The following is a 25,424-nucleotide window of genomic DNA, read 5'->3' as shown; positions in this document are numbered from 1 at the left end:
CGTGCTCTGCATAACGCTGCCTGCATCAGCGCTCACTGTACAACCAGCGACGCGGCCGCTTTCAGCCGAGGCCTCGTATCAAGAGATGTCTGTGTGTGTGGCTCCTGTAGGTGCTGGTCGGATCTACTGTAAGTAAATAAAATGAAAAAAAAACAGCTGTCGACGTGTGCGGAGGGAGTCAGAAAGTGTGTGGTATCAATCCCAGTTTTTATACAGTTATTCCATATCTCACATTACTCTATCGCAGCAGACTTTTAACCCTGTGTCTTGGTGTGCTGAGTGTTGACATGTGGCTTGACAGCCCTTTGGACAAACTATTTTCAAGCATGTAGCCGGACTTTCGCAGCATTTCATCAGTCCCACTCACAGCCCTTTATCCACCTGCAGGTTTATTTTTCCTCGTATGGAAGTTCATGACTGTCAGTCCCCAGTCTCCACTGCGCTCGCTCCTTCTTCTTTTGACCCGATGAAAACATTTGACACATTTGAAGATGCCGTCTCGTCTGTGTGCTTTCAGTTAATTTATAGAATGACATGCAGCATTGGTTGATCACGAAAATAATTGTTTCAACATTTTCTGTCGTCGTACGCTAATCGTTTGGATATATAAGGGTGGTGGGCCACCGGTACACCACCACGTCTGTGGTATTCTAAAGTCTGCGTGGAAGATGACTGGCCGACGAGTACGCATCGTGTAATTTACGGGCAAAGGATGCAAGGACGGATGGGCGAGCGGAGCAGGCCACATCCTTTTGTAGAGCAAATCAATCGAAGTGTGTGACCTCTGAAGGAATGGACGACAAAAAAACCTCACTCACACGCACAAACTATCATCAAATTGGGATGTCGACGTGTCTCTTTTTGTCAATAACCGCTGTGTGTGTGTGTGTGTGTGTGTGTGTGTGTGTGTGTGTGTGTGTGTGTGTGTGTGTGTGTGTGTGTGTGTGTGTGTGTGTGTCTGTGTGTGTGTGTGTGTGCGCGCTTTGGTTTGGTATTTTACCTTCAAAGCTGTGCAATGGCGACAGAGTCACGAGCCAGTTCAGTAAACTGGTTCACAGCTGTAATTCCTTGTTGGTCCTGTCAGAATATATTGAGACTCTTGCGCCGTTTCCTTCAAAGCTCACGTGTGATTGTGTGACCTTTCTTTAATGCATTCATTCCTCTAGTGTGCGCGCGCATATTTTCGCTGTTTTCTTGACTCCGCCCCCCGCTTTGTCGGCCGCAGGTGTCAGCAGTGAATTGCAGAGGTCGTCATGTTGTAGCAATTGTATTTTTAGTAGCGTTACACCCTTGTGTCTCGGCTTCCGTGCATCTGCGAGGAGAACTGAGTGATGGTTTTTATGTCTGTCTTGTTCCCGAAGCCCCCCGACCTCATTCTCTGGGCGACTTCGACACAGGCTCTCGCTCTCCGATGACTCATTTTGCAATAAAAGTTTTGTCTCCCATCCGCAAGTCTACTCTATCTCCCTCTCTCCCTCCCTCTCTCACACACACACACACACACACACACACACACACACACACACACACACACACACACACACACACACACACACACACACACACACACACACGTACGTGCGCGTTGTGTCTGAGGTAGTTGATGCTTTTCCCTGGCATTTTAAAGCGCACACATCTGAGATGAAAGATGTGCAGAGGAGAACGAGAAAAGGGGCAGAGCTGAAACAAAGATGAAAAGGGAAAAGAAAAAAAAGGAAGTGATGAGATGACTGAGAGTGAGCAGACGGGAGAGATTTTCTTTCAGTACGAGAGAGGGCAAGGGAACGTGTGCGTGCGCGTGCGTGCGTGTGTGTGTGTGTGTGTACACGTGCAAAGGTTGTTTGATGTTCTTCCCATCTTTCAAACTAGCTATGCTACGAAAGGCTTTTGCAATAATGGTTTGCATGGAGCACAGGAATGGAGATCAACAAATGAATGCTTCCCTGCCGCATACAACTGCGTGTTTGCGTGTGAAACAACACGCACGCACGCACGCACGCACGCACGCACGCACGCACGCACGCACGCACGCACACACACACACACACACACACACACACACACACACACAGTCGCTCGTAAGCTTTTCATGAGAGCGATGTGTTTGTCTCCGTCAGGATCTTTTCTCGAGTGACTTGCAGAGTGTTTTGGCCTCCGCGGAGCTGCTTCCTCGGAGGAGATTTAATGAGTCCTGAACTCTGTCAGTTCCTCCACCTGTGACCTACGAGCGTGCTATTGTGCATTTTCAGTTTCTCACAACTTTGCTTTCGCCGAAACGCTCATTTCACGACCATAGGCTGACACTTCCCAGCTTGTATTCCAGTGTTTCAGTTATACAAATATACCGAGCAACAATAGAAAGTGTGCTCGGCGAGCCACAACTGACAACAGATATGACCGTTAGAATATTTCCATGTAGCCTTGTGCCTTGATGAAAAAAGGTCCCCAGTATTCCCAAGTCCACTGTGCATCACTTGACGGCGGTGGGGGACTCCAGACAGGGAGTCCGAGGCATGAGAGGAGGGGGAAGGGACGGCACATGTGTCGCGGTGACGCAGTCGTGTCAGACTGCAGCACTTGAACTAGCAAACCCGCCGCGAGTGACCGCAATCAGCAGGATTGTGTCATCAGGGGAGGAGGCCTCGTCTGGCTGTCAGTCGGGGCCAAGCGTTCGAAGTCATTTCTCATTTTAAAAAGCCGTTCCCTCGTGGATTTTTTGGAGATAAGTCGTATTTGAATAAAAGCAATTATGGTGAAATATGTGCGTCTTAAGATTTGGGTTTGAATCTCTTTTTGAGCCACAAATGGTGAAAGTTTGACGTGTTTTGCGGCAAAATATTAATTTCAACATTAGTACCTGTTGGGAAAAGCAAGTTATTGACGTCGAACATGAAACAAAAAGTTGATTCTTTCATCAGATTATAAAATATGTATGTATGCATAGGATGTCTCATACTGTTGCTCGTCACTCACACTTTTTTGTTCTTTCTTGCCTCACTTTTAATGTTGGCAGAGCCTGGCTATGTTCCTGTCCACATGACGATTCTTACAGATAGATAAATACTTTATTCATCCCAAGCTGAGACGTTCTGGAATTTACAGTGAACCTGTAAAACAATAAAAAAAAAAAATGGGAATCAAATCCAGAAATTGCGACAGAGCATTTTCACACTTTTCACGCCACTGGTCCCTTCCGTCTTCTTCTATTCCGTCTTCTGGCCCCCGCAGCCCCAAGAAGTCGCTGACGAGCCATTATCTCCCGGTTCTCCCCGGTAACCAAAAACCACGGACAGCTCTCTCTGCGTCAGCCAATCAGATAACGGATGGCCCCTGATTCTCCAGTCAGCGTGGCAATGCCTTTGATCCTGCTGGGAAGCATTTTGCTGGACAGATAGGGTCCTGCGGAGTGTTGACTCCGTGCAGCATCTGAGAAATGGACACAATTAGAAGGGAGACGTGGGGCCTCGTTTTAAAGAGACACAAATGAATGAGGGGAGGGGGAGGGGAGGGAATGTACGAAAGCAGGGAGGCCTTGGGACAAATTGAAATAGTACTGAAGGACTGGATAGGACGGAAGGAAGGAGGGAAGATGGGAGGAGGAGGGGGGGGGGGGGGACAGAAACCCTCTGTCAGCTCACCGCTCCCACGTCGGCGATGAGGAAGCCGTGGTACGGAGGCTTTTTAAAGGGAATGAATGAGCGTGAGCAGGTACAGCATTGCAGAGGGCCGCGTTTGGTTCCCTCGCCATCTCTGTCTTCCAGCCCGCGCGCCTCGCAGACGTTTCCGTCAGTCAGCAGCGGGGCCCCCGAAACACACGAGCATCTCTTCCCTTCTCTTTGCATCCGGCAAATCAGACGCAGAGAGAATTGGAGGAGGCGCAGAGGCGGGAGGTCGAGTGGGCGAAAGGGAAGAGGGGGAAGTGGATGCGAGGAGGCAGCGGTGATGGGTGAGGGAGCGGGGAGGGCGAAGGAGAGCAGGATTCGCATCTGCGAAATATTTGGCATCTTAAATGAGGGTTTGGGTACATAGCGCCCGACCACACACACACACACACACACCCTGTGCACTGTATTCCACGGCACCGCCGTCATATTTTCACTAACACCATTAGTGTCTTCTCGAAACTCTCATCGGAGCCTCGGAGTAAATGAGTTTCCTCGCCGCGCCGCGATCTCTGCTCGTGGACAGGGAAGGCTTTCCTGTTCAAATTAGTCTGCCTGGTCAGCTGTCGGGGTGAATTATCTCAACCATCAGGGGTAATAAATGTTTCAGACTTTGGCGGCAAAGGGTGCAGGCAGACGCGCTGACAGAGCCGGCGCGTACAATTGCAGCGCGACAGAAAGGAGCAGTGGCACAAACAAACACACACACACACACACACACACACACACCACAAATATAGAATCAATATCTCGCTCTGAATGCAGTATATTGTTACACAGCCTCAGAGGACTCTGCAGTAAGTAATCAGCAATTCAGATGTAGTGGAAGATATGTACACTGCAAAGCATTCATGGGCGCGCATGTGTAAATGTATTTCATTTTTTTCACACTTATAATTGCAATTGTACAGTTATTGTCTCATCTTGGCTGCGTTTGCTGGCATACGTGTATATATTATTTATATATTTTATTTTATTTATTTTTATTTTTTTTTGTTATATGCCATTTTACTCCTCACATTGACAAATTGAGTTGGCTCTGGGGATGTTGCGCTACCTGAAATATTTACACATCTGCTGGACAGAAATGGCAGTGGGATGCTGTGCAGACATTCAAGGTCCCCAGAGGAAGAATCCTACAATGGCTTGAGATTAGATTGGAATCTTTTTTTGCCACAGTCACAAGATCTGTTTAGCAGCTCTTCGGACGTCAGATTTACGTCGCTTCAGGTCAAACTTGCGGTACAATATTTAATCTCAACATCTACTTGATAGATTGGCACAGTAATAATTTCTTACAAAATGATGTGATTTTGGTGATCTGCCGGCCTCTTCTCCTTGCTCCACCCGCAGTGGTAAGTTGGTAGTTGTGAGTGAAACATCTTGGAAACTATTTAGATGTATGAAATATGGTACTTTCTTTTCCCCGTCAGGATATATTGTTATCACGTCAGTGATCCCTGAATTTCAGTACCGTATACCTGCATAACTAAAGGCAGCCCCATCACTTTATGTGAACGTCAAACTGCTTAATGTCGAACATTAGCATTGTTATTGGGAGCGTGCTGACATCAGCTTTTGTTTCGTAGCCTCACCGAGCGGCTTGCATGTTCCTTTTTTCTTTTCCCCCCCACGACGAATAAATAAAAGAAATTAAATTAAATTGTGTTGGCTCTGCGCTCCAACAGCGCTCGGCGTTGATTTGAGTGTGCGTTGCACACTCGTAGTCGGGTGAATGGCGGAGCGCCGTCCAGTAACTAAGAAACCACGGATGAAGCTGCCCACGGGGGCTACTGGCGAACACCATTACAACTTGAAATGAGCAATTTGTTCCCCCTTTATTTCCATTCAGTGAATGCGAAGCCAACAAACGATACACACTCCCTCCATTCAAACTCTACGCACTGCTCTCTGCACCGCGTGTGTACATGTCCTGGGCGGCAATTGTCAGCAGAAGAAGAAAACCATAAAAAATGTTTAAAAAAAAACCAACCCGTCAGTTTGCACCATCGGGGCCTGGAGTGCCCCACATTGTGTCCCCGCCGTGCGTCGGTCGTGCCGTCCTCCCAGTGCACAGCGATGAGCCGGCACACGCTTTGCCAGCCCGCACAGCACAGCGGCACGGGCACAAACCAACCAGTGACCCACTGACGTGTTTTGTTCTTCCCGTTGTCATGATGCCACTGCTGTGCATTGTCTGCAGCTGACTAAGCCGCTTCAGGAGCTCCCTGTGCCACGCAGCGATTTCTGGCCGCAACCCAGAGTCCCGGATTTTGTGCCGAACCATTTTCGGTCATAGGACGGTTACGCCAACTGCGGTTTAATATGGAGAGAGAGAGAGAGAGATAGAGAGAGAGAGAAATGAACCAGGCCGAGTAACAAACCCAATTTGTCACCAGCATCAAGCAGATGGGTGCTGCTTAGCGCGTCTGTTTTGGCCGGTCCGGTCCCGTTGTCTCTTTATCTGAGAGTCTTGCCGCGTTGCACACTTATCCGGCACATCACCGTCGGTGGCCATCTGTTTGTTTGCTGCGGAAACATGTAGGCTATCTTGGCAACCTGATCGCATCTGTGCGTTCGCTCTTCGGGTATATTTATGGTTAGTTTGTGTCCGTGTATGTACAGTGTGTGTGTGTGTGTGCGTGCGTGTGCCTGTGCGTGCGCTCATTTCTCGTCTTTACCGACATTAAAAACATTCTCTCTCGCTCATCCCCCTGCTGAGCTTTAATACCACGAGCACATACACAGACATGCAATGCACAGATGGATGGATAGAGATAAAAAACAAAAGTACCGTTAAACCGTTGTGTGGTTTTCCATCTCTTCCTGCCTTGCAGGTTATTTTTATCCCGAATGCTTGTAAGCTGTGCATCTTCCCTTTCACGCACCTCTGTCCCTCGGTGACTTCTTTCATCCTTTCACAGCTCTCTCTCTCTCCCTGCCCTCCCCCTCCCTCTTTCCATCCATCTATTCACCACAGTTGTGTGAGTGAAGCTGGGAGAGGCCAGATGAAAGAAGCCAGTGTGGGGTTTTCATCATAGACACACATGTACACACACACACACACACACACACACACCCTAATGTAGTTTGTATGTGTTGCACTAAATACGTAGATGCCTTTCGTTTTTTTGTTGTTGTTGTGGTTTTTTGTTGTTGTTGTTTTTAGGATTAAAGCAGGTTTTAAGCAATTGACACGTTCCATTTCCTGATTCAGAAAAAAGCAGGATTAATGTACTCTGTGTGAGTGTGTGTGTGTTCTATAAATAACAAGGATATATCAGTTAATTACTGTGAAAGAGAGAGACTGTGTGTGTGTGTGTGTGTGTGTGTGTGTGTGTGTGTGTGTTGTGTGAGTGTGTGTGTGTGTGTGGGGGGGGGTGGTTGCATGTTTATTCCTGGATGTGCATAAGAACATTGAATACACAATTTGCATGTTTTGGTGATGAAAGAAGCCAGTGTTGGGTTTTCATCATAGACACACATGTACACACACACACACACACACACACACACACACATTATACCCGCTCACAACAATCATATTTCCAGTATTGATAAGACTGTCTGCTATTTTTCTGATTCATCATTAAAAGTCACACCATGATTTCAGAAGCCAAGTATATTATCTGCAGTTTATACATTTTTACTCTTCAACCAACAGTCTCAAATCGCAAGATACTCCGACCACAGGCTGTCTGGTATGTTTGCATGACGAATTACTTTAATAATTGATCTGTAATGTGGATTAGTGTCATGCTGATTGACTAACTGATCTGCTCCAAAGCTTTTTAGTGATGCTGTAAACAGTTCTCCTCTTTCAGTCTTAAGTTAAAACTGCCATTTTATGAATTTGAAGCGCACATGTCATCACTGCAGCGCCGCTGAAATGCATCGCCGCCATCAATTTGCCCCCCCTCAGTGGGGAAAATCCCCTCGGCGGCATCTTGAAATCCAATCGTCTGTTGCGGTCCGGGCGCGGTGCGGCCGAGCGGCGGCGCCCCGGCGTCTCCCCACCGACGCCTGGTTGACTCTTGACATGCAGCTTTGTGAGGTGTTGAACGCGGTAGTGAATGGTGAAGAGGATGAGCTGACAGACAGGAAGAGTCCTCCTTTGACGGGATTAGTGGCAGTGGCAGAGAGGGACTAGTGCTTTAGATTGATTAAAGTGTAATCCCGCTGGATAATCATGCCGCCTGATGTGACATGTGTGCCCCCCCCCCCCCATCTCTGTCATACACACAAGCAAACAGCGTCTCCAGTCACATTGATGCTCCTCCGTCTTATTCTTTCTCTCTCATTTCTCGCCATGTCTTCTCTGGAGTATACTGCCACTCAAGGGAAGGTCAAGGGGAATGGACAAGAGATGGCACAGATGAAAAATGAGACCCGAGCCGCCACGTCATCGTCCACTCGTCTGCGATGTATTGGCAGGGTTTGAGGGTCGGTGATGAGTCTTTTTTACACCTCAGGTGGTGGACAAACACAGCAGGTCTCTCTCTCTCTCTCTCTGTTCGCCGCTTGTTACTTGTTTTGGTGCCGAGGTTGTGAATGTCGACGATTGACTGCTACAAACGCGTCTCATACTGTGCCAGGATTAAAACCACAAACAAAAAGGATGATGCTATTATATTAAATTATTATAATAAAAATACACATTAACTGAAATTCTAAATATAATCAACACCAGAAAGTGTAACCAATAATTGAACGGTTGAAAAAACGCAAAGCTGCCACGTTACTTTAAATGAACATAACTCCAAAGTAAAAGCCAGATTAAAAAGATGGGTCTTTTGACTATACCAGGCGGGCTTCCCGTTCTCATATGCAGAGACGGTTTCTTCTACAGTTTAGGATCAGAAAGTGGCCTCACTGGTACTTTTCATAGATCACATTAGGGGCATTTTAAAGGAAAGCAGTCGCGGAATCTTGGTGATTTGGCTGGATAATTAAAAAAGCTCAAAATTTACACTGACAGAAATCTGCAATTCTGAAAAAAGGGCAAACGTAGCCAGTGCAGATTCTTAAGCAGGGATATCGCAGCATTTCCTTTGCACAATTAAGTTAATAGGCAAAACAGGAAACTATAAACTTGTAAAATCAGTTGCAGCCCTGGACGACAGCTCGGCTGAGCAGCCGTATTGTATTTGTGAGCCTCTAAGTACAGCTCCGCCGCAGTGAAGTTGTAAATGTCAGCGTCCTTAGATACACGGACTCCTGTCCGAGGTTTTCCGAGCCCTGTTCCCAGATGTGCGATTCATGGGAACAATTGCGCATCGGGGGGGCGAGGGGGGGCACAGACAGTGTGGAATTGAGGGCAGCTATCAGTGCTTTCTCGGGCATTTATCACGATGGGAAGGAGACGCTGCGAGCTCTGCGGAGTCTCTGCGCGATAGCCTGGAGTATGGGAACCAGCCCCGCAGCCCGGCAGAGGACGAGGAGGAGGAGGAGGAGGAGGAGGACGAGGAGGGCTGTTTATTTTAGGTCTGTAAAACACGCCCACGGTCTGGGTGAATTCAGCAGTTTCTCACAATAATTTCACAAACATTACCGGGTGATTGCGAGGAGCTATTCGTCAAAATATCTCTCCCCCCCGTCATCTTACCTGCACAAGCTCTATACATTTCTCTCCCTCTCCTCCTCCTCCTTCATCCCTCTTCTTCCCTCAATGATTTCATACCATCGCATAGCCACTCGAGTGACAGCCTCTTCTCCCCCGGCAGACAAGGCTGCGGGGGACCGGAAGGGAAATCGATTTTGAGGGAATAATAGAGAGGTAATATATATATATATATATATATATATATATATATATATATATATATATATATATATATATATATATATATATATATATATATATATATATATATATATATATATATATATATATATATATATATATATATATATATATATATATATATATGAGGAGTGTGGTTGACCTGGATTCGGCAGCTTATACCCTGGTCATCTCTTAGGCCATATTTAGCATGTTAACATATGGATGCATGTCAGCATGTTTACGTGTGACCTTCCCATATAATATACTCTTGATGATTAACTGAAAATAGAGCGGACTGACGAGGCCTTGGCTGTCCATTTGCTCTCTTCTCTTGGATTATTCCCCCTTTTTTTTTTTGGCATAATTTGCTTGTTTATCTCTTTCCCTCGCCACTGCTTTTCAGGGTTTTTCCCTCTGCACTCTCTCTTCCGTCCGTCTGTCAGAGACACCGGCCTCACACACACACACACACACACACACACACACACACACACACACGCGCGGACGCAGTTCCTCTCGAGCCAGCTGTATTTACTGCGTGTCTCTCTGGCCATCTGCTCGCTCAACCTGCTGACAGTGGTCTAAACGCCTCTCAGCGCGTCAGCCGGCGAGACGAGCGGATTCAACTTTTGTGTCCCCCGCATCACTCAGTGTGCGATTGTAACACGCTATGAACTAACAGATGGCTTTCGCACATCATCATTGTGCAGGGAGAAGGCCATTGTTTGATTCTGAAGGGCACTTTCTCTCAAGGTGATTTTCCCTGATAAAAAAAAAAACGCACGCCGCAGGTTCCTTCAACGGCATGCTAATCCGTTACATCCAGCGCAGTGGAAACTGCTGACGTGATTGTGATTGATTTTTGGGGTAATACCGCCAGCTCTGCGATAGACCCGGCGACCCGTCAATGTTGTCCCCCGCCTCTCGCACAGTGTGAGCTGCAGGAAGCCCCCCGGGACCCTTAAACAGCATGAGGTATTAATGACGGATGGATCGATGGATGTGTCGCATTTCTCTGGTATTGTGAAGATTAAATCGGGGGGGGGGGCGGGCAATGCAACATTTCATAATGAGTGCACAGATGCACATCGACAGCTTCCTGTATCGATCTTCATCATTATCCCTCTGCGATTCGCTCAGATTTGGGTGTTGGGCCATGTGGTTGTCACGGATGAGAAGATCAATACCCTTCTAACAGGAAACAGTGGCCGGGTGCAGTGACGTTTGCCAGATTCGGCACAATCTTGCAGAGTCGTGTAGTTAAACTTGTACTCACCAGTCATGTCGGACATGTTGTTACTCTCCCTACACCAGAAAATTGTCCTTTTTACATTCTCTTTATCTGTTAGCTGCTCTCAACATTATTCAGTCTTTATACTAAGCAAGGCTAATTACATTCTGACTCTAGTTCTGCACTTAATGCACAGATATGAGAGTGGAATCAATCTTTTCAGTTAACATTTGGATGGAAAGCTTTCTCAAAAATGGGAAACTATTTCCTCGAGAGACTTTGAGCGTGTCAGTTTCTTCATCAGGTTAAAAATGCCCAACATTTGCTCGTCACATCCTCACAAACTTTTAGAGAGGTGCTCATTTCTTTTCATTTCACAATTAGATTCCTGTGGTTTGCACAAGCTGGAGGCTATTAGCCCAGGAAGTGGACACTTATGATTCTCTAACATGTTGTTGGCTAAATGATTCATGTTCTGGGGTTCTGCTGCGCAGTGTGATTAAATACATATATTTTCATTTAGTTTGATGAAGTCTCACTGTGAGCAGGTATTAACTAGATGCTATTTTTGGCTATAATCTAAAATGGAATATTAAAAAATATATATATTTTAAATGTTTTTACTGCTGTCCCTCTTGATTTAACATCACGTCTTCTCTTCATCTTGACATGTAAACGTCAAATATGAATAGAAAAATGAATATGGGAGTTGAGTTTTTTATTTTTTCATTTGCTTGCTTGCAGAGCTATAATTCCAAAAGTGGCCCATCCAACATCGTCGGGTTGAAAAGCAACCAGATAAGTAGTCCAGTTCAAAGCAGGACTGAGAGAGGCACAACGCGCCGCTGTCACAGGATCGTGTGGTGAGGAAGAGGATGAGCACTATAGGAGAGGAAGAGGATGAGCACTATAGGAGAGACGGAGCGTCGGCATAACGCAAGTCAGAGGAATCCAGGCCAAGTGTGCATTCGGCAGGGAAGCTAAAATAAAAGAGGCTGGAAGCAATCGTGGCATTTTTCCATCCACTGAAGCAAGAGATAAAGGAGCGTGTGTGTGTGTGTGTGTGTGTGTGTGTGTGTGTGTGTGTGTGTGTGTGTGTGTGTGTGTGTGTGTGTGTGCGCGCCTACATGTAGTTGTGGTGCTCTGAAGAGCAGGGGAATCCCTCCAAAGTGCCCAGCTCCCAGAATCGCTTGTTTTCCGCCATTTCCTGTTTGTGGTTTCTTCCTGCTTGAACCACATGAACATGACCTTACAGCACAGTCTCCGACATGCAGAATACACTTCTGGGATTACATCTCAGCAGGATGGAAGTACTAGTTATAAGTAAAACTCGGTCCATCTACAGTTAGGAGCTCAAATCCCCCAAAGTACCGGCAGAGCTGTCCGTTGACCAAACAGTAAAATGATGTGGTCGCACAGAAGTCCATACCAGAATGATGAAATCAAAAGTATCTTCAATAGCACAAAGTGCTGCAGAGCAAATGTCATTTAAAAATCGGGAAGCGCCTGCGTGAGGAGAAGTGTGCACCGAGCCGGCGCAGAGGATTGCCTGAGCATCGCCAAGTGTTCACAGACCATCGGCCTGTCCTTCTCCCGTTCCAGCGCCTTCTCCTGCTGCCTGGATCTGGAAAGCGATGCGGCTTCATCAGTTTTGTCCTCGGCTGCCTGGACTCGATCATTTTGAATATCTTCATGGTTGAATGCACTTATCGAGAGTCGCTTTGGACAAAAGTGTCTGCTGTGATGTAATGTAATGTAATGTATGTGTAGAAATGTCCCTTTACTTGCACGTGTAGAAGGTATGTTTCAGTTTGGGTTATCACTGGAGCTGCAACAGTTAATCGATTAGCAGTCGACTACTAAATTAATCGCCAACTATTTTGCTAATCGATAAGCGTATGGTGGACGGGCTGAGGTCCAGGGATTGACCATGTTCTGGATGCGGGAAGGGCCCGAGCCACTCGCAGCACGCTGGACAAGTATCAGTGCCTTGAATGGGATCGTCAGGGATCAGTAAAACATCTCACGCGTCAAATGAATTAGCTCCGCCAGGACATCAGAGTTCTAAGTGCCTCACATCCCACGTGCTCCTTCTTTCATGTACATCTTTTATACACATCTAAACCACTTGGAAGCACTTCTGCCTTGAGTCGGCCAGCTGTTTTTTTTGTGTTTTTTTTAGAGTCCTCTCTGCTGCACAAGCAAATTGCAATGTTCCTATCGTGCTCTCTATCCCCTTAATTTTTTTTTAAGCTGTCATTGTGCGACCCAGTGCCCGTGTCCTGGGCTGACTGGGAGCTTCTCAACAGATTCTTAAGGAGGCTGTTAAGAAGAGTAGCCCCAAGGTGTAGTTCCCTCAATGGCCACTAGATGCACCGGAAAACTAATCCTGAAAACGTGAAATCGCTGCATATTTTCATGCAAGAGCTGGAGATATATTCGCTGGATCCACAGATTTCTCAGTGGGAACTCAAACGCAAACTTTAAAAATGTGACTTCTAAAGACACGAAAGAGGCCACCTCAGTGTTTTTTCTACAGTTGGTTTCGCAGGATTCCCTCTTGGGATTCACCAACGGTTGGGTCAGGGAGTGTTGCAACCTTGTGAAGAGTTTTCCAAACCACCCTGCCTCGTGTAATCTGGTGGAATCAGACACACATTGGTGTGATTGCTTTGGGCAGGTCTTACATGACCAAATCGAGATCTTCTAGAGGAGCTGATCCCAGTCCGGTCACTGACAAATTGTGGAGTGTGATCTGACCTCTAACTTGACCCAGGCACAAGGCACTAACTGAACTTTGAGCGAAGCCCCTGCCGTAACTGTCATGCGGATGAGTGAAGCCAACAGTTATTAGCTGCGAGCCAAATGGAGGTCTGACCTGGACGAGCAACGAAGCATGTCACCTTCTTGATATTCTGTGCTGTATGTTCTTCATTGTGCGTTTTGGTCATCTTGGGTTTTGGTGGGAAAAATAAAACAGATCCAAAAGGAAAAAAAATCAAGTTCACCAACTCATCCATTGACGTGCACCACGAAAAATGAGCTATACGCTATATATATATTGTCTTATTCATATTTATCTTTGGCTGCAATTGAAGCAAGACCAATCATTTTCGTTTGTAGAGTGGTTCAGAATAATCTCCCAAAGTGCACAGGAACAAAGCAGCAGCTCGTAGCCTTTGTCTTGACAAGTATAACAATGTGTGTGTCTGTGTTTGTGTGTGTGTGTGTGTGTGTGTGTGTGTGTGTGTGTCTGACAGTGTGTCTGTGTCACTTGGAATGGCCACCGAATCTTCCGCCTTCTTTGTCCCGCAGTGAACCTAAAATACACCCATTTCATTTCTTCACCAGAGAGCAGTTCAAGCCTATTTCAAGAAGCTGGTAATTTGGGGAAGGTTTGATTACACAAAACGATGGCGGACCGGCCGAGCAGACTCTTCACCCTTGTGTGTCTGCGCCCTCGGTTATATGGCTCAGACCGACGTGGATATATCTGTGCAGTCGAAGTGGGGGAGGAGGGACCGGAGTCTGTCTTTGTCCCTAAACAGATGGAGAAAGAATCAGGGTATGAGGAGCATTGTGAGATTTATTAAAAGGCGTTAAGCTCCGCGTGAGCAGTAGAAGCCACTCTTTCAACATTTATATGTTCTAAAAATTGTGTGTGTGTGTGTGTGTGTGTGTGTGTGTGTGTGTGTGTGTGTGTGTGTGTGTGTGTGTGTGTGTGTGTGTGTGTGTGTGTGTGTGTGTGTGTGTGTGTGTGTGTGTGTGTGTGTGCATGTGTGTGTGTTTGAATGAGCATGCACATAGACACTCTGGGTCCATCATCTGTAATCATCTTTTCCGTCGACCTTTAACCTTTGTTCTCGTGCTTTGTACTTGAACTTCCTGTGCTCTGTGATCACACTGTCTGCCATGTCCTCCACGTGATGAATGTGTGTGTGTGTGTGTTTGTGCATATGTGCTCATGTGTTTATGAACTGAACTATATTTATCCCGACCAGTAAGATAGATATTGATATTTCAGACTTTTCTACCTCTCCCTTTCATCTCTTCCTATCCCTTTATATGTTTTTAATCTTATCTCTATTTGTCCATGTGCGTTATCGCCACTGCCTCCCCCTGCACATAACAAGAATTTTGGTCTCTTGTAATTCATAACAGTATGGTACCGTACTTTTGACATATTGATATTGAAAAATATAATTAGTCATTTTGTGACCAGGATTTTAACCAGGTGTCCCGGCAGTAGTCTTGACAGTGTTATTGTGCATTCACTTACTCCTCTGAAGATCCCGTTCCCCGAGTTGTGAAGTCATTGTTCCGACTTCGGTGTGTTCATGTGTTCTGAAGTTGGACAAAGAACATGGACACGTGTTGTATTTATGTGTTTAAACTGCACATTTGCACCTCTTTCCAATATTTGCATAATGACAAAGAGCAAAGAATAAAGGATCAGATGTGACAAGCATGTTAATAATTAAAAATATAATCTACATGGACAGCAACTGTCCATTACAACTCAACACCATATTACAAATTAAATAATAGCAAAGAATTGATATGCAATATCTCAAGTTTTTAACCATCAGCCGAACGCTGATGTGTGTGTATCGTCAGAAACTCTGCGACCCATGTACCAACATTTTTTGTTGTCACTTTTTTGGTGACTCGAGGGGGCGTTCATGTAAATTATCCCAGTCGGAAATTAATTTCTCAGATTATTCCGACACCACATTCATATACTCTCGTTTCTGTACTCGTTTCCGAGTTTTTCCACGGCGTCACTTTTAATTAGACAGACATGAGTGATGCTTGAAAGGATTTATGTTGCTCCGTGTAAAGTAAACAGAGCTTGTGTGTGTGTGTGTGTGTGTGTGTGTGTGTGTGTGTGTGTCCACTGCAGTAAAAAATTAAGCACTGCTCCGATCATTAGTGAAAATTATGCATATTCTGCAACCGCGTAGAATTTACATTCATGTGCCTGTACTCGATTGTGTGTGTGTGTGTGTGTGTGTGTGTGAGTGAGAGAGAAATAGAGAACCAATGTGACCTTGGCAACCCTTTCTTTCCCTGTGTCGTCTTTCTCCTTGAAGGAGGGAGTGGGAGGCGGTATAAGGAAAGGAGTGGGAGATGGATTTCATTTGATATCTCTCCCCTGCTCAGGGAATACTCCCCTCCTTAGTCCTTCCTCTCTCTCGGTCTGGCTGTCTGTGCCTGTTTCTTTTTTGGTTTACAGCAGGATAAAAAGCTCTGCCCTTGGAATTAATGGCTTGGAACCCTTGTCTCCATTTACATGGAATCCACACGTGGTCTGTGCAGGGATCATGGATGAATTTTATGGGACTGTCGGTGACCTCTGTGAAACCCTTTAAATCGGAAGCTGAGATTTGAGAACTATATTTTCATACGTAATGGCGCGTAAACCCCAACGTATTCTAGCCCCGTTGAGGACTCCTTGCCGCTTGTGTAGCCTCCGTGTTAACACAGAACGATCAAAGAAACGTTTTCAAGGAGACTTAACATCTTCCATAAGTTCTCTATGCCACTGCCAAGAGCTGTGTTCGACTGAACTTCCACCGGCTGTCTCGTACGCTGGTGTCGAGCGAGCACTGATCGATATTTCCCCTTCTCTTCTCGTAGCTGTGACCAGGAGATACATTGGCTGGGAGCTGAGCCAGTCTGCCACAATTAGAATTGGGCCTCTCGGTTGCATATCAGCACCGTGCGCCTGCAATGTGTGACTCCGTACTATCCACTGAGTCAGGAAAACCTAAAAACAGTAATTAGAAGATTAAGTGAGCGGTTTAAGTGCTTTCCTGCGGAGGTAGAAGAAGGACAGAGGCTCCGGTGAGGACAAAAAAAGAGATGATAATGATGAATTAAATTTCAGAGAGAGAGAGGAGAGGTGATGAGAGGACAGCAGGATGGCAAAGACGGAGACTCCTAACAGAGTCTTTTCGATCTGCGGGTCGAAGGAAATCTTCCGTCTGTCGACAGAATGCTGTTTTTTTTTCCTTCCTCCCCCGTCTGCACTCATGCATTTCTAGTCTGACGCCGGCAATTGCCCTGCACCACCCGTGTCACCGGAGTGTGACCCCATTCGAAGACCCCGCAGCCCCGCGCGGGCGCTTTCGTTTATTCTGTCTAATTGCGCCTCCGCTCGTGTTTTGGAGCGGGACGAGCGCGGCCCGGCGACGCCAGGTCACCAAACTCCGGCGCTCGATAAAACGATGGAGGCGTGAGAAAAGGGGGCGGCCCAGTGCGGGGAGGGGGGGGGGGCATTACTAAAGAGGTCTGCTAGGGCTAATTATTGTGCGTTCGGGTTATAATTCAATGCCGTAGTTAATGGAGAAAAAAAAAGTCCTGCAAATCGTTGGCAGTGCTGTGATGCTTTGACCCGAAAGTGGAGGGTATACCTTCGTACTACACCTGCCTCAGACAAAATGCTCAGGTAGACCTCAGGCTGGTATCAAGCCACATCCACATACCCTAATGACGGACGGGTGTTGCTACGGCAAACGATCGAATGCACCTTTGTTTTTTTCTATCATAGATTTGCAATGGAAATGAATGTTTTCTCGATGTGCTCAAGATTTACACGTTGAAGGAAAGTACGTCCACATCGGAAAACGCGAGGTGCCGCTAATGCAGCTGCAGCCCTCCTCCGTCCGACGCTTTCTTCATCTCGCTCCAGAGGCGAAAAGGTGATGGATTGTGCCACAGTCGCAGAGCGAGTGGAAAATCAATTTCCCCCCTGTGAAAATTCTTCTCTTACATACATTATCACATTTCATGCTACGTGACTCTCAGGCCGAGACGTTTTGTTTTCAGAATGGCAAAGCAGTAACGGACTGGTGATTAAAAAAGGAAGAAAGTGGGAGCTGGTTAACGACGTGAGGAAACATTTGGAGTTGGGAAAGTGTTTTTTACCCAAGCAGCGTTTTTGGTTTTTTTCATGCACATTAGAAGAGAATGAGAAGGGCGGAAGTTTTGTCACTTCCTCCACCTGACAGTGATCAGGTTATTACATTGACTACAAGAGGGATGCTAGTCTTGAAATCCATTTACATTTTCAGAAGTGTTATTCTTACAAATAAAAGCTACTAAAGATTCACTTAACTCCCCCATTTGGAAATGATGAGCCGAATGTGTGGAGCTCCGGAAAAATGTGGCCATTAGCGAAACAAAACGGAATTGGCCCGGGCGCTGCCTACAGGCAAAATATCATAGACAGATTCATGAAATGAATCAGCGACAGCGAAATAAATTGGCCCAAATTGAGAACGCAAATTTGTTTCCGAGTGTTTCTGCGCACAAGTGGACACATGCCGGGATCCACGGACAACACCGTTTTCCCTAAGGCTGCTTATCAGACGATGAGCTCTTTCATGTGTAATACGAGTTCGCCTGTAATAAGATTAAAATAGTTCTCTACCGACAATATTTGTTGTTACATGAGCAAGTATATCTTTTGGTCTGTCCTGGAGACACCTTTTGTTATTGTTTTCTCTTAAATATACATATGTCATATTCTATGACACTATGTTTGGTCGGTGTGCATCGAGCCCTCAACCTTTAACAGGACATACATGCATATATCGAACATGCTTGGCAAACAATAACGCAGCATCTCCACGGAAATAGAAAACCATTGTCTCATGTCCTTGTCTCCGCTGAGAACTGTTTGCTTTGGCTTCAGACAGCTGGGAGTGCTGGGATGTTTCCATATAAACATGCTTTAATATCATCTCTCTGCCGTTCTACCTCCTTCTCCCTTCTTTGTTTGTGTCTTTAAGAAGAGAGATAAAGCCTCTGGTATTTTTCTCCAGCAGGAATTTTGAGTTATACTTCCTTTTTTTATTTTTTTTTGATCCACCGGCCCACACTGGTTATTGCAGAGATGGATGGCTCGTACTAGAACGGGGGAAAGACAGAATGAGGTGAGTTGAGTTGGGGTTTGGCTGCACAGAAGCACGTAGCCCCCATAGGACTTTGAAAAAAAGAACGAATTGAGGGGTGATGAGATTTTAGGATTCAGCAACAATGAGGAGGGGGATGGGTTGAAGTGATGTCCCCATTGCACATCCCATGTCCCAGATCCTCCCGTGAACATCTGTGTGTGTGTGTGTGTGTGCGTGTGCGTGTGTGTGTGTGTGTGTGTGTGTGTGTGTGTGTGTGTGTGTGGGCAACACGCACAGTTTGTGGTGTCTGATCCGATTGTGTGTATGATGGGGTGTTTTTTTTGAAAACCTGTATGCTGATGCTGCAGCAGTCACAGCATCTCCCCACAGCGTCTCTGGGGCAAAACAAACACTCGCCATCAATGGGGAAAATCAAGTAGCTACATTTTTCAGCGTGGGGCTGAATGAGGGGTCGGTCAGGAGCCACTGAAAAAAATGCGTACGGCGCAAAGATCAAAACTGCACTGCAAAAAATGCCAAAAACATTTTGGATTAATAAAAAAGATTGCGCGGACGTGATCGGAAAGACAGACGAGCGGGGAAGCGGCGCCGTTTTCTCACAGAAATGGATGGGAGTCGCGTGTCCAAGAGCCGCCTTGACAACCGCTAGGAAATACAAAATATTCCATACAGACGACCCGGCTAATGATTTCTCAGCTGGTGTCAAACTGAGTCCAGTCTGTGCGCTACGGGCTTTGTCCAAAAAAATCAACATCCCCTCATCTCCAACCATGTCAGCCTGTCGCTTCTCCTTCCTGTCCTCGTGCGATTACATCTCCCCCGTTCACTTTGAGTAATCTCCCTTCTCCTCGTGCCCGTGGTCGTTTCCAGCCGTTTGCAATGCTTCTCTCCCGACCGCCAGTAATTGCTCGAGCCCCCGTCGTGACTGGTGAAAAGAAAAAGGGCCCTGTCACAACCTGAACGTGGTTCGGGTAGGCCGGCGGCTGGTGGCTCAGCCGTGGAGGATCGGTGACATCTCGACCGGCTCATCCATCACTGCTTTGAAGGCATTTTGTTGCGGTCTTTCGTTCACGTCCCAATCACAGTTTGCTCTCCGGATTTTTTTACATCATTTGATTTCTTTTTTCTTTTTTTTTTGAAAGGGAAAAATATGTTAAAAGTGAATAGGTACAACTTCTCCTGTTCATACAGTTCTTTCAACGTAGTCTCTACGCTATAATTGACTTCTGTCTCATAACTGTCAAGACCCCTTCTTTTGTGGAGCAGCTGAAGGTGGGTTTATTTTATTCAGATCACTTTATTTTTTTTTATTAACAGCAGTCCCATTGGTTCCCAGTAGGTATAGTAGTAGTATGCCTATAGTGTAGTAATAGAGTCGGATTTCACACGCTGAATCACTAGACTGATATATATGTGCAGTTCCATTCAAGGTTCCTTACAATGAAGCAATGCATCATTCACCTATTAAAGGACACTCCGAAGGAACCCGGGAATCGAACCAGGATCCTGCCCGCTGTCCGGATCGTGCACATATGACCATACGTCTCAACTGATTCTCTTGAAGGAAACGTAATTGGAACCCGATCATGTTCTCTGCAAAAAGAAATAACGAGGATACGTCGTTCAATCGTCGTCAGGTTGGCAAGACACAAATATGTTAAATGTAGTGGCGACTTTAACAAGGTGCTTTTGTTGCGTAAACCTGGACCGCGGATGGGACTGACGGGACCAGGTGGTCTCTGGTGCGCCGGTCGTGCTCAGCGTTCGACCACATCCTGGCGACATTATGTAACTGGGAAAAAAACAAAAATCTCCACTGGCATCAGAAACTCGAATTGGCCCTGACACATATGAACAATTTTTTTCAGTTTTAGCACACGTCAGCTTTATACTCTGGGAGAGAGGAGGGTTAAATGAGGTTGGTTTGTACAATACAGTTAATAAGCAATGGCAGCTTCCTTTCCTCTCTGTGTATCAGTTCTTCAACTACTCCTAATTGCTCCTATTTCCCATAATCACTCTCATTATCTGCCAGTCGCTTCCTTCTGGGGCCCATTTTGCCCTCAGCCACCATCGTTTTTCACCGTATCTTTTCCCATCCAAGTGCCATGAATACCATAAAGCACAGCCAGTCAACATCTCTAGGCCCACAGCTGTCGCAGTGAACCCGGCAGGCCTCCTTCCTCAAGTCTTCCCAATGTCTGCTGCCCTTCTGCCCGCAGCGCTCGGCTGTGTTTACCGCGCTTCCCGGTGTGGCAGCGGGACAGATGACGGAAGAGGAGGGGGAGAAGCACAGAGGGGGGAATATACAGGTGGCGAGACGAGGGCGGATGGAGAAATGAAAGGATCCAGCTCCGACTCTTCCCTTTTATAGCTGTAGGCAGCTGTGGCTCCACAATGCCAATACACAAACCTCTCCCTCTCTTGGTTCGCACTTCATCGTTCAGATTAGTTGGACACCGGCTTTTAGAGATAAGGACCCATGGAGAGTGTCAGGGAAGATAAGCGCGCGAGTGTGTGACACGCACAAAAAGAAAAAAAGAAAGGCCGTGAGCCAAACTTGAACCCTTGACTTGACCTACACGGTAGGACGCTCGGCCAGCTGAGTCCCCTTCTTCTGAAACTGACTCTCCATCTTCTAATTTCCCAATCTCCTCTCCGGGAACTGATGAAAAAAAAAAAAAAAAACATGGAGTAGGAGTAAAATGGCTGAGTCCACATTTGTTTTTGATTGCACGTTGCTGAGACCAGACCAGCAACACATTCCCACAAAACGCAGTTTATTTACCCGTAGACGTTATTTCCAATGTCATCAGCAATTATGCAAATCCCCAGAGCCGTGTCCCAACGCGTGGCCCCAGTTTTTAAAGCCATTTCGAAGCATTTTGTTTGAGTTATACAGATTTATGTACATGCTATCTCGTGGTTTTCCCTTTTTAACTCGCGGGAAACAGTTACAGTCACACAAAAGACTCCCGGAGGGCAGATAAAGATGGATCTGCTTTGTGTGCGCAATGCTCAGTGGTCTGGAACTGGAGTATTGCCGGCTACTGTATATGTTTATGTGGTGGGTAAAATATAGTGTTTGTTTCTGTAATCTTGAAGCCTCTTTACTGCACGATCGAGGCTCACATCTGATATTCTGGGCGGGCCTTTTCTTTGGCGATCGTTACATTTTTGTTGTCACATCTGTCAAACCTTGTCCCCAACAACTAGGTTCACTCTTACGGCGCGAACACCAACCGAATAGGTTTAACCGCTTCGGCGTCAACGGAACCTCTGACCCGCGACGCACCGCCCCGCCCCCGTCCCATTTTCACTTATGTAAGAAGAGATTCCTGGGAATCGCTCAGACAAGGTCGCGACCCCGTGTAGCTTCCTTTCAGACTCAACAAAATTGCCTGAGAGAGCGGAGGCATGCAGCCTCCGGGCTCACGCCGCTGCTTCTCCTCTTGTACAGTGTGGTACACACTGCTGTGCCGGGATGAACCTGGAAATAACTGAACACCTGCAAACAGAAATCTGTTTGTCTAAATTCTATTTGATGTGTTGACAATCTTCAACCCAGCAGCTTTTGTGTTTGTTCTTTTTGTGTGTCATTCTCACATTCCATATACATAACTAGTAGCCATGACAGCATTTCACTCATAATTTCACTTCAGATAACTTTTATTTCATCCGTACGGAAGTTAGCCCTCTTAAGTTAGTTAGACTGTATAAACTGAGTTTTTTCCAGAATCGGAATAATAGCTTAAAGCTACAGTGTGTAATATTTAGAAGAACTTTTTTTGCGATGGAGAATTGAATATATTGTCCTATATAATGTATAACTATGTGTTCATAAATCTATGAACACCAGCAACAAAGAACCAGTGTTTTTACGTCAACTTTGAAGGAGTTACATATAGTTACATGAAGTGGCCCTGACCTCCGTGTGAGCCGCCATGTTTGCCTCGTCGTGTTGGATACGGTCGTTGCACACAACGGTCCAGAATACGTCGCATTCGCATTGAATTCACGGCGTTGCCGGAAATGGAATGAGCGGTGCGCCACCCTAAAGTGTCCCCCTGTCGGGCGCTCAGTTGGTTGCGGCTTGCAACTTTACCACCAAGATGCCGCCCTTGAATATTACAGCCACACTGAGCAAGTCAGGGAGATTTAGAAGGCGTCAGCAGCTCGACGACGTTCGATCTCGCTGACCCGATTGTAGAGACTGTGATCAACAGGGAGGATACGATACAGTTGAGCTATATATTAACTTAAAGTCTAGTAGGGTTGTCTACACCAGCTACTGTCCCCGGCCATTGTTGGGGACTCAGTGGCTTTAGGGCGGATGCGTGGTCAGGGACAAACTCAGGGCACGGATAGAATAACAGACACATAAACAACCGTCTCTCCTCTTTGTTCCATCCTCCCCGGCCCGCCCGTGATTTGTGGCTGTGGTTTCTTGGCCGTAGTGATTATTAGTGATATTAAAGGGCCAGTCTGCAGTCGGGGCAGCTCGGCCCTACGGGAAGAGGCTGTGTGTGGGAGAGAGAGCGGAACAAAGACACGCAATGATAAAACTCTCCCTCTGTTTCCCTCTCTTTTCTCTCTCCCTTGGCCTTTTTTCTGTTTTTGTTTTTCTAGTTTTCTCTCCAATCGTTTATTCTATTCTTCGTCTCCCAGACCACACCAAACGCCGCAGAAGGGAACGAGAGTGAGGGTCAGACCGAATGAATGAAAACAGATCTCACTTAGGAAGGGTCACCTGAGGAACCGGTGCCGCTCCGCTCCCGCCGTCAGCCGCTTCTTCTTCCCCAAAAAAAGAAGAGAAATCGGTGAAAGCCGATCCCGTCGCGATCGAGCCTCGGGTGCGTCGAACCCGCGGCCGGCGGGGGATGCACATCTTCATCTCCATACAGTGCACTGAACCAACGGGGGAACAAAGATCGATTTCTGTCGTCGCTGTAGTTTTATGGTTTATTGACTCGGCTAAAAAAAAAAGAAAGTCCCTTAGAAAATCAATGGGCGTCGGCGTGACGCGCCGCGCTTCACTCCATGACCGGCGGCAGTGACACAGAGCGATCCGAAAAGCCCCATTTATTTCAAGTGCTTGGCTGCGGCCCGTCACTGTATTGCAGTCTCTTGTCTGTTTTTTTTGTTTGGCTCGACTTTTGTTTACATTTTTGAAGAGTGGTGGGGGGAATTTAACAAAAAAAAAAAGAAAAGAAGAAACCCCGCCACAGCTGTTGCTGTGCACACTGTTGACTGTGGTACAGACGCTTGCCCGCGCTCCACTTCTGGCACAGCAACAATGCTCTCCGTGGACGCCGGAATGACACCCCCGCGCGCTCCGGCGACGTTGCGGGTCGTGGCGACTCTGCCGGGAGCTTCCAAATGAGAGTCTGAAAATGAGACCATGGGAAATGTGCAGCGGTGAAATACAAAAGCAAAGGCGTCTGGCTGCGAGCCAGAAAGTAAGGGAGGCACACAGAAAGGAAGATTGTGGCTGAGAGTCGTGTCCCTGCTGCGAGTCCGCCCATTGTGTTTTCTCCCTGGTCCGTCTGAGATGCCTTTCTTGCACTGGAGGGACCTTTTTTTCTCTTTTTTCTTCCCAACGTTTGCCTCGCCTCTCTTGTCCCGCCTGTGCATTTACATAGTGATTACACCCACACGTACGGGGGAAGAGAGAAAAATGATGGCGAATGGAGAAATGAGTGAAGTAAAGTGGGCGGCGTCCCCGCGGTTACGGAGGGAAAGTAGAAGGCAGCGCGCTGTCATGATGCATTTTTCTATATTCGGCCATATAGAGGTCACTATACGGGGAAAAGGCCGCATTTTTTTCTGCGTGTATGATTATGGATTTAACTCAGCGGTGTTTTATCTTTGAAGACACTTTCTTTCTATTTTTGTTTCTGTGTTGTCTTTCCTCCCCCTCCCCTTGCCGTCTCCCGCTCTCGTTCTTTTTTCTCATGCGCGCACGGCGAATCGCCACAGCTCAGGTCATTTCCACTTGAGCGGTGAGGTGTGTTACTGCGGTCAGTTCAGTGGGCGTCTGTTTCAATGTATAAACAGTCTCTTCCCTGCCTGAAGGCCTTATCAGCAACTGGCCTTCCTCAGGATGTCTGCCCAGTCCTGGCCCCCGGCTATACACACACACGCGCGCATGCACACACGCACACACACACGCGCACACACACACACACACACATTCACACACACAATCACAGTGGAAAATCCTGGTCATTCCCTTTTTCTTTTTTTCTACCATCTTAGTGATGGATCTTTGCTCATGTGGTCGTTCGAGTATTTACAACAACTCGCACTAAGTGGATTTAGTCTGCAATTTATTTCATTATTTATCCTCCATGACCCCATGAACCTGTAGAAATATTACAACGTTTTCTTGAAGGATCCGCAGTCTTTGAATGGTTGGCTGTTTTCTGAACCGTACTTCATTTCAATCCCGACTGCGTTTTTCAAAATTCCGTTTTGAAAAAGTGATGCCTCAGCCGTGCCGCCGCCGCCTCCCTCACCCCCAATTTGGGATCTACAAAGCAGCCTCGAGCTTTTTACTCTAACAGCACAAAATTTGGGAAAAAGAAAATCCCCCAGTATCTGCCTGCAGCATTCAATCACAGTGCGTATCTGGTTATTCTGAGCCCTGTGCCTTTCATATGCGATTTCCGCGAAGGAATGTGAAAAACAGAAGAATGAAAACAAAAGAAAAAAGGGAAAAAATTCACGAGGTGATAGCCAATAATATCATAAGTTGGCTGTGCAAGGAAAGTCTGGACTGTATATACTGTCTGGAGCTCAGATTTATCTACTTCGTGGGACAG

At 46.6% G+C, this 25,424-nt stretch overlaps 1 protein-coding gene across 2 annotated transcripts in view; it reads left to right on the top strand.

The window, feature by feature from the left end:
* Positions 1 to 25,424, top strand: part of kank4 (KN motif and ankyrin repeat domains 4) — a 66,244-nt gene that overhangs the window by 10,024 nt on the left and 30,796 nt on the right. The gene's annotated exons all lie outside the window — the stretch shown is intronic.

The sequence above is a fragment of the Scophthalmus maximus genome, chromosome 13 (assembly GCF_022379125.1).
Source record: "Scophthalmus maximus strain ysfricsl-2021 chromosome 13, ASM2237912v1, whole genome shotgun sequence".
Classification (NCBI taxonomy): Eukaryota; Metazoa; Chordata; class Actinopteri; order Pleuronectiformes; family Scophthalmidae; genus Scophthalmus; species Scophthalmus maximus.
This window is presented reverse-complemented; position numbering and strand designations above follow the sequence as displayed.